Source organism: Formica exsecta, unplaced genomic scaffold (assembly GCF_003651465.1).
Source record: "Formica exsecta isolate Colony F162 unplaced genomic scaffold, ASM365146v1 scaffold98, whole genome shotgun sequence".
Lineage (NCBI taxonomy): Eukaryota > Metazoa > Arthropoda > Insecta > Hymenoptera > Formicidae > Formica > Formica exsecta.
Window position 1 is genome coordinate 504478 of NW_021853741.1, and position 10103 is coordinate 514580.

The 10103-nt window shown below is 36.3% G+C and overlaps 1 protein-coding gene across 5 annotated transcripts in view; it reads right to left on the reverse strand.

Moving 5' to 3' along the window:
* LOC115245503 (zinc finger MIZ domain-containing protein 1) overlaps positions 1 to 10103 on the reverse strand; it is a 40363-nt gene that overhangs the window by 7787 nt on the left and 22473 nt on the right. The window lies entirely within an intron of this gene.

Below are 10103 nucleotides of genomic sequence, written 5' to 3' on the forward strand. Positions count from 1 at the left end.
TAAATATATATATTATATATTATATATATTAAATGTATTTTATATATTAAATTAAATGTTCGTATATTTTAGTGCATTTAATTAACTAGTAATAAAAAAAAAAACTGTTTATTATTCCATCTTTAATATTAAGCAATATAATATGTAGAGATTAATAGTTATTACAACATCAATATTTAAGAGGATCAGATTTACAACGACATAATGCGCAATGAATAATAATACATCGTCAATCAAGACTGTCAAGAGCTTAAATGGCAGTGTGAACTTTTGCATTTGCAACAGAAAAGTGGTTACCATTTGCCAAGTCAAGATCATATTCGTGCGATCAATTCCTGCTAGGAACGAATAGATTTCCGTCAATCGATATATATAGTCTGTATTTGGCGTATTGCATGCGATCTTTATTTCATAACCAACAACGTATTAATAACACATGCTAGAATCATTCACGATACATAAATAATTCGAGAAGGTCATATTTCTTGCTCGATATCTCGCTTCGTGTAAATAAATTTAGGTTTAGAACGGTTACATACAATAAGAATTGAAGATTTTATTTTATTATTAGTATAGTATATTTTATTAATAATTTTATTAATAGTATATTTTATTAATAGTATTTTATTAAAAGTATATATACATATACACACACTTATAGTTTGTCAGATAAAAAAAAAAATACAAAAAAGAAGAAAAAGAAATTTGTTATTCCATATATATATTATATATCGATATTACTCGTATTAAAAATAATCATCAATAGTTTAATACTAAATTCTAAAAAAAGAGACAGAAAAAGAGATTTTAGTTTTGAAAAAAAGCATTCCTATAAATTGTGATTTGAAAAAATGTTTTCAAAAAAGTACGCTGTGTTTATATATAATCAATTCTAAATAAAAAAAATAATAAACTTTCTTCATTTACATAATCTCAATAATATCAAAAATAATCAAATGTTCCCATAAGCGTAGTCACACATTCGTTTATCTAACTTATCGATACTTTTTTTTTTTTCTAACGCTATTCATCGTAGCATCGCGATATCGCGCCGGCAATATTCAAATGAATAAAATCATCGATACGTTTCTTTTAAAGACGACCATCCCTGTAACGCGTACGTACCCCGAAGGAGCGAGGCGAACGGTGCCGAACCCCGGGCATGCCGTATTCCCAGCTGGCCACGCTGGCGGCTCGTAGCCCCCATTGCTTTTCTGTGGGAAATGCACGTGCTCGCTATTCACACACCGCGCCGCGTCGTGTCGTGTCGCGCGCGTTCATAATACGTGCCTTACCCCCGCGCGGCTGCCGCAAACACGGACGGCCGTGCGAGAACCCGGCGGGAAGCGGAGCTCTTCCACCGATGCACGATTTCCGATGGTCTCGGACGTTACACCACGCCACAGGATACTCGTACTTTGCGCGAGAAGGCTCGTCGCCAACACGAGGAAGCGAAAGAATTAGATACGCGCGAGTAAGCACTCGTATTCGGGGCGAAAAAAAAATCGTGAGAGATCGTTTGGCAACCTGAAAATTCCCTCGATTTTACAAGAATTTTGTAAATTTATATCTATCCCTTTTAATCACGCGCAAATATATTTTATTTTAACGCTAGCGAATGAATTGAGGGAGAGAAATAATTCCCTCTCTTTGGAGAAAATTTCGAATTTATTCTATTATTTGCTAGAAATATATGGAAAAAAAAAAATGTTGCGATTACATTATAAAGTAACATGTACAATTTTTAGAAAAATTCAGATCGTGAAAAAAATATATGGCTGAGAAAAAAAATACTACAGTTCCAAAGGACATTCTATGCAGAGAGACCTGTCTAGAAGGGTCCCCTCCAATTGAAATATTTGGATCAATAACATAAGTCATACGAGCACGTTGAATAGGTAGAGGTTTTATACGACTTTCTCTCACACGATTCATGTTATTCCTTGGAATCTATTCTTTGAAAGGAATAAAATGTGTCTTAAATTCAAAATGCAAAATGCAACATCGTAAATTTGAATCCGATACGAATGAATTTTTTGTCACGTATATACGCACGTTTCTCAAATCGCGACGAAAATTACTGGTTGCGCCAACAGGTTCCCGAGAGTGCAGCAACAGTTGCATGGTCTAGAAATATATGGAAAAAAAAAATGTTGCGATTACATTATAAAGTAACATGTACAATTTTTAGAAAAATTCAGATCATGAAAAAAATATATGGCTGAGAAAAAAAATACTACAGTTCCAAAGGACATTCTATGCAGAGAGACCTGTCTAGAAGGGTCCCCTCCAATTGAAATATTTGGATCAATAACATAAGTCATACGAGCACGTTGAATAGGTAGAGGTTTTATACGACTTTCTCTCACACGATTCATGTTATTCCTTGGAATCTATTCTTTGAAAGGAATAAAATGTGTCTTAAATTCAAAATGCAAAATGCAACATCGTAAATTTGAATCCGATACGAATGAATTTTTTGTCACGTATATACGCACGTTTCTCAAATCGCGACGAAAATTACTGGTTGCGCCAACAGGTTCCCGAGAGTGCAGCAACAGTTGCATGGTAACTATAATAAATGTTACCACAGAGAGACGAGCAAATGCGTGTAAGAGAGTGTCTTTGCGATATGGGATTACCACGTGCGTACGGTGAGTTTTGCGCGTGCCCGTAGACACACCGTAATACTGGCTTTGCGCAAATGCAGAAACGCGTCGCGGATCCTTATCTGACGTTACTTGATTTTTCGTTTGCATAAACTTTCACGTGAATGTGCGATTACACGACATATCGATCGACACTTATACGTACAAATCATCGATAATAAAATCATAGATAAGAAAATACCCTGCTGTCTCTTTTCATGTGTACTTATATTGCCTATATACATGCACATAATAAGTCATATTGCATTTCGTAATAATTTCATAGATTAAACTAATTGAAATAAGTTTAATTAGTATTTATGACAAATGTGATATATTAAATATTTTTTAACATTATTAAAAAAATTATTTAATATACGTAACTTTTACTGTAATATTATCTATATATTGTTTATCGTCCAAATTTATTTTTTTGCTTCTACCTGTACATAACAACGTTGAATGAGATTGGAAAGTAAGTCGGATTTTAAGTCGAGAGATCTTACTCGCAGACTCGCTTCCACTCACTTGAGCTTAGTGTACTAACACTCTTAGTCGCTTGAAAGCAGTTTTCTTATGCTTAGTCATTATACTTTCTCTGTGCCATCTTTTTTAAATTTAATCCAATATACTTGCATTCTAAGAGATACGAGAGTAATCTATTTAATACGCTCTTTCGATTAATTAAACCATAGGGGATAAGTCCCCTCTGGTTCCAAATTCTTTAAAACCTTTTATTACAAAAAAATCATTTAAAAACTTTGGATGAAAAGTATAATTGTGAACTAACTATTTTAGATATGATTATGAGAACAACGGCATTGTTGAACATAAAATAATCGACCGATTCGAAAAGATATGGATTTTTCATGCGTTTTTCGAATTTCTAATAAGATAATGAATCTCTCCTAATAAAAAATTCGAATATTTATATATTCTTCAGACAAATATATACCTCATCCTAGTTCTTCAAGTTCAGCAGATTATTCGCCGCTTACGTTCACAAGAAAATCTTATCTGCACTTGATAATTATTAATAGAGTGCTCGAGGGAATCGATATCCCGAGTATATTTAATCGAAACTTTCGGATATCGCGTGTCTAATGGATTAACGTTGTCGCACTCGTCGATAGAAAATCACGTCTATTTCGTCAACTTTTCAAGAGCACTGTAAATCAGGTGTTTTTTTGACAAAGATTTATCATCGGTTCGTTCCACAGGTAACAGGTTGGCGATTTATTTTACCTCTGCGTTTAAGCGATAAATAAATGTGCGCGCGATGAGACACACGAGGATAAACAAAATCGGATTCTTGCGCGAACGAAACAAACATAGCATATCCAGACGCATATGTCAATCGTTTGCAAAGCAATTTTTTCATTATATGTCCGCGAGAACTTGAGAGAGGCCCCTCTCTCTCTCTCTTTCTTTTTTTTTCGTCACAGATTGGCACAAAGAAGTTTCTCCGCACACGCGCTGTCCTCGAGACGCGATTATGACGCTCGAACAAAAACAAATTTAATAGCCTCTTCGTTCAATACAGCGTGGCGGGTACGGGAGTACGGGCACACACGCACGTACGCGCGTCTGTGATCTACCAGGAGGGAGCGAGAGAATCAGGGACGTTCAACAGCCTAGGAAAATGTTGGGGAGACCGACCAATCGATTAACACGTGCGCTTTAAATGTTTGGGAACTGCATACAAAGTATTCGCAGTGATGATCACAAGCGACGTTACTAACAAGACTTGATATTATAGGTTCGTAAAGAGCAAATAAAAGTGATTTTAACGTGCTCTTTTATTCCCTTGATTCGTCAATATTCAACTTTAACAATAATTCAATTGATATTCAACCTTAGCAATCACCCTCTGCGATATCTACATTCTGTTTATAATTTTGCAATTAATCAAAAGCCAATTTTCTTGCGTTTGCATTTACAAAGACTTAACTCATATAAATGCAATTCGAAATTTAAAATGCACTGTCAATATTAAATTTTTATGACAAGAGCTACACAAGAATTTTATTCGTCATTATGACAAATAAACGCGTCCCATTATTGTATCTTACATATTGTTTGAATTATTGCAAACATTGTATGCAGTTTTATTCGATAAATACGTTGCCCTATTATACTCATCATTCTCCCTTATCAATGTATAACATTTTCGATCACAAAATAATTTTCACCCAATCGCGTCCAGCGTATAATATTCCGTTTGTCACCCGTGCATGTTCGACGTTTATCCTCCCCAATCTGCCAACCGACGTGGGGCGCGCAGCGCACGCGTTTTTCGTGCGTGTAACGTACACGCATACGCGAGGAGGACATACATACAAATATCCAGATATAGCGCGCACAGAGAAGGAGCGATTCGGAGGTTGACGTCATTCACGTCCCACCCCCTTTAAATTCATGCTGAATACACGACCGACCCAGCCTCTGCCTTTTCCCTTCGTTTCTCTTTTCTCTTCCCGCTGCTGCTTTCCGCCCTCTCCGCTCTCCACCGCTTCATCATTCGACGGTAGGAGAAAAAGAGAGAGAGAAAAAAGGGGGCAGGGGGGGTGAGGAGAGTGAACCCCTCTGTAGATCCCGCAACGGGTTTCTATTCTCGGATGTCAATATTTCGTCAACTAGAGCCCACTCGGCGCGCAACAAAAGGCTCCGGGTACAGCCGTTGCCGTGGCGTGTGAGAAAGAAAGAGAAAGAATGAACGGTGTATGCGTTTTATAAGAGGATGCACGCAGCGCGGGGAGGAAAGGCGCGCCCGCGCGCAGGGGGATCCGAGTGCCCCGGGATTGCGTAAGGGCGAAGCATTTCGGGTGCGTTAAAGCGTAATTCTGTCGAAGCGTGTTTATATACGGTGTCCGTCAACGAGCGTTGAAATATCTTCGACGTATAGAGAAAAATGAGGGACAAGACGAGAAAAAAATGACAAATAAGAATTAACGAGGCGTCAAGATATATAGCGATGAAATGAAATAATTTCTCGAATCTCGGATTTTCCGAATTTAATTGATCTCATTCTGTGAATGATTAACTCTCGATATACACACAGAAAAATACATACTATATACAAGTAAATATTACTTGTTTCAAGTATTTCATAAGTTCATATATCCGCAAATCTATCATAAGTTCATCATAAGCATCAAATTTATTCAAAATATATTCTGAATCCTAATAAATTTAATACTTCAATCAAGAATATTAAATTATATAATTGAAAGAAATACATTAAATTTTTCTGATCTAATAAATTTTCTTACATTAAATTAACCATATCTGACTTTTCTTCGATAAAATTTTATAATATTCTTCAAAAGAAAATATTTACTTTTTTTGAGTACATGATAATGAGTATTTCTAAAATTTGTGATAAGTCTATTTTAAGACTATTATTAAGAAAATATTCTTTGTTAAAGATAACTGTTACTTAAAAGAAGTAAAGTAAACTGAGTAATCATTTTACTTAGCAATAGAATAATATTTTTCTGTGTGTACTTAAAATTATGTAAATTATTTCGTCCATCCGTAAAATTTCGATATTTGTCAATTTTCGATTGCAACGTTTAAACGTCTTTTATGTTAATCGTTCGATAAGTTTCCGGGAACGTATAAATTATAGCGTTTTGATACTATCGCGGATTACTAAGCAACAATTCAATTACTAGAATATAATTATTGCTTCGACATCGAAGAAGCGCATTTTCCAGTCCAGGATATCTGAGTCTTTCAAACGTTTCGATCGGCGAAACGCGTGGATGACGAAGAAGGCGAATAATATCGCGCGTCAAGGAATCCTTGTACGAGATAAATAAAACGAGCCTCTCTCTCTCTCTCTCTCTTACATGGTCGTCGCGCCGTCGCCGCCGACACATAATAGCCGCGTTCTCCTCGGCCGCACTCGCGTATGAACTCGGTTTTAAGGTGAGCGAGTGCGAGCAACGTCGTCTTCGAAACATTTGGAGCCTGAGGCATCGAAAAGCAGGGTAGAATCTAGTATTTTCATATAATTTACGCGTTCGTACAAAGAATTATTTTTATTTTGACAGGTGTGTCTTATGTCAAAACAAAAAAAAAAAAATTTTTTTCTCATGAGATTCAGTGGTTTAAAAATATACATACAGACATCTTCAAAAATAAAAATATATGTTTGCAAGAATAATATTTGTGCAAGAAATAAGTTGTGTGTGTGCGCCTGTGCGTTAAGTTTAATTCAAATTTAAAAACCATTATTTTATAGTAACTAGCGAATATTATTTCAATAAAAATCAACACGCATTAATTTTATACATTAATAATAACTCATTATTTAAATCTGCCAATTATTACAATATCCTTATCTTGTAAATCACATGTTTCTCAACGATTACTCTTCGATGCTGAATACAAACTATTTTATGAGGTAGCAAAGAAAACACCGTCGCAAAAGCAACTTTCACATGATGGGGCCCCCAGGATCCAGGAGCCCCGGGGCCATTCGCACCGTTTGCTCGTGCTAAAAGACGTTACTGACATGAGCGCGAAAGAGAAGGAGGATGTCGAGACGAAAGGGGGAGGACAAACGAACGGCGGATGCTGATCGCAACACTTCGCTAAAATCAGGACAACGGCGAGGAGGATGAGAAAGGGGGTTTCGAGAGGGCCTCGAGAGAGATAGAGACGAGACGAGACGAGACCGTTGAGACATCGAGAACGCGACACGTAAACAGGAGCGAGCGGTGCCCGAGGTCGACTTATGACGAGAGAGAATCGTGGGAGGATTCTCTTCTTCTCTCTCTCTCTCTCTCTCTCTCTTTTCTTGCTTTTATTGCACGTCCGTAGTGTGGGTGGGATTGGAGAGGTGGAGAGCTGCGGAGAGGGGTGGAACTCAACATAAGGGGAAGAGGGCTTTGATCTCTGCATCATGTCGTTATTTTCGGGCGGATCGCCGAGACAAAAAACATTTGTTGCGGGACGCTCCTATCTCTTTTGTGGACCGACGTTTACCTGCACGTCGCCCCGAGAAACGTTCTTTTCGTCTCCGGAATGCGTACTGACGCATTTCTCTTCGGGTGTCGTCGATTAGGCGTCACTTTAGGTTGCACAAATTCCGATCACAAACGGAAGGTTTTAACTCTTGTCATCGAGAGAATCGATAAGTCCGATCGCTTAGATTTTCAACAACTATTAAAATAATAATATAATAATAATAATAATAATAATAATAAAATAATGGAAATAAAAATGTATTTTCTTCCAGTTCATAAAATTAAAATAATTTATACACAATTGTCAAAAAATTACAATAATTAATTAAAAATACGAAATAAAGGGTATATTGCAGTTTATAATAAAATTCTATTTAAGAATTACATTATAAATTATAAGAACTAATTTATATAAAATTATGTATATATATTATTCATGCATATAAATATATGAAATAGTACTTATTGTTAGAAGCAGGGGAAGAACATCATATATAAAATGCCTTAGAAAAGTCATCATGAATACGAGAGGAATTGAATATTCGTATGGACATTTTATATGTATATTTTGAAATAACGTTCAAAAAAGAGAAACACCGATATATTATCCTGTCTATCGTCACAATACCAAACTAGGCGTGAAAATCGCGATACGATGTGGACACAGATCGTTACACGTATGTAGGTGCATTGAGGTAGACATAATAGGCCGTGGCTTTAAGCGACCTCGATATAGCATTTATCATTCTCGAAACCATAATAACACTGTTGATATATCGTTATAATCAAAACGTCACCTATCTTAAACAACTAAATCAAATTCTGATTACTTTTTTCATATACACAATTTTTTTTGAAATTGTGATTCTGCAAAATACTAATATATCGTAGCCGAATCAATCAACGTCATTGGTTCTTTGCTCCATTTTTAATGCTCCCGAAATATCGAAACAACTGCTCGATTCGAGGAAGCTGATCACTTGGCGACTTTAATTACGTGTTGAAGAAGCGCTTTTAAATGACGATGCAAGTCGTAAAACGCCGGCGTGACTCGATCGAGAGAGCTTACAGCTCTAAGTAATTCAAATTATTGGGTGTGCATGAACGTTACCTAATGGAATCTGTCGTCATTATCGTAAATATTCTCCTTCTTGGACATCCTCGATAGCATCGATCCAAATGAATTGAGCGCGCGTTCATTCGCGGGGAAAGGGACGTCACAACTTTTCGACGGATGTGTGCCTCGCTCGGTAGGTCACAGAGAGCCTTCCAAGCATTACACGAAGAGCGCACTTGCAATCAGGTTAGCGGCGCATCTGGTGCGAGACCAGCGCGCGAGCCAGTAAATACGAGACAATGCGATGAAAATTGGTAGAACTTTGGTTTTAGCACTGACACCATTCTATTGTCCTACATTGATTGAGCACACGCGTATACGAACGAGAGAATGGGTCAAATAACAAAATTTATGTAAGAACTATATCGTCAAAAAATAAACATTGCCGATGTTCTTGAGTTATTATATAACAATATATATTATATAATAGTAATATATATAAGTTATACAAATAGATTAAATAAAAATTAAAATATCTGCTTGTTAAAAAAAAAATAAAATTAAACACCTCTATTTCTATTTTGAAAAATTATTTCTTTTTCGTAGATAAATAATGATGCTTAATTTAAATAATAAAAAATATTTTCGAAAATATATATCCACTTTCATGGGTTGCTTCAAGGACTTAGAGATATCTGTCACTTTTTAAAGTTGCGCAATCTAGAGATGTTATTTTATAAAACTTACTTCGAGAGTATCTTATGTTAGTAACAGTCTTGTAAAAACAAGCAATATTTTGGGAATATCCGAATATCTTTGAGATATCGTATTGAAAATCGTTACATTTAACAATAAGTTGAACTTAAGTTCAACGAACGTGCGGCCTGTATGAATGTGCGCTGGTCTATGTAGTTAGCGCAGAACTAAAGATCGATATATTATCTTCCTCCAAGTATATCGCAATGCCTAGCACCTATTATTCGTTCTCGATCGACCACGACGAGTATATTCTTCTATCCTCCTTGTCGCCGAACCTCGCGCGCGCGCCATGAGAAGATTCTGTCATTCGCAACAAATACTCGTGGCATTTCGAGGTGGCGAGGGTAAATTTTTCCCATTGGCTGGAAAAGGTCGCACGACAGAATACCTTGAATGTGAACATCCGCCATAACGCGTAAACGTATACGTTCTGTAAATATATATGTATATGTGTATGTGTTACACGTGTACGCTTTATCTGCGCATTTGTCATTTGAAAAAATATGCGGATCTCTTCGGATGCCAAAGGTGTGTGTTAGCGACGAAACCGCCTCTTTGAATGATTAATTTATCGTTTCAATCGCAATAATGCATCGGCACCATCGATGGCAATTCATTTTTCAGTACGCGTTAAAAAAATTTATATATTATATTTATATATTA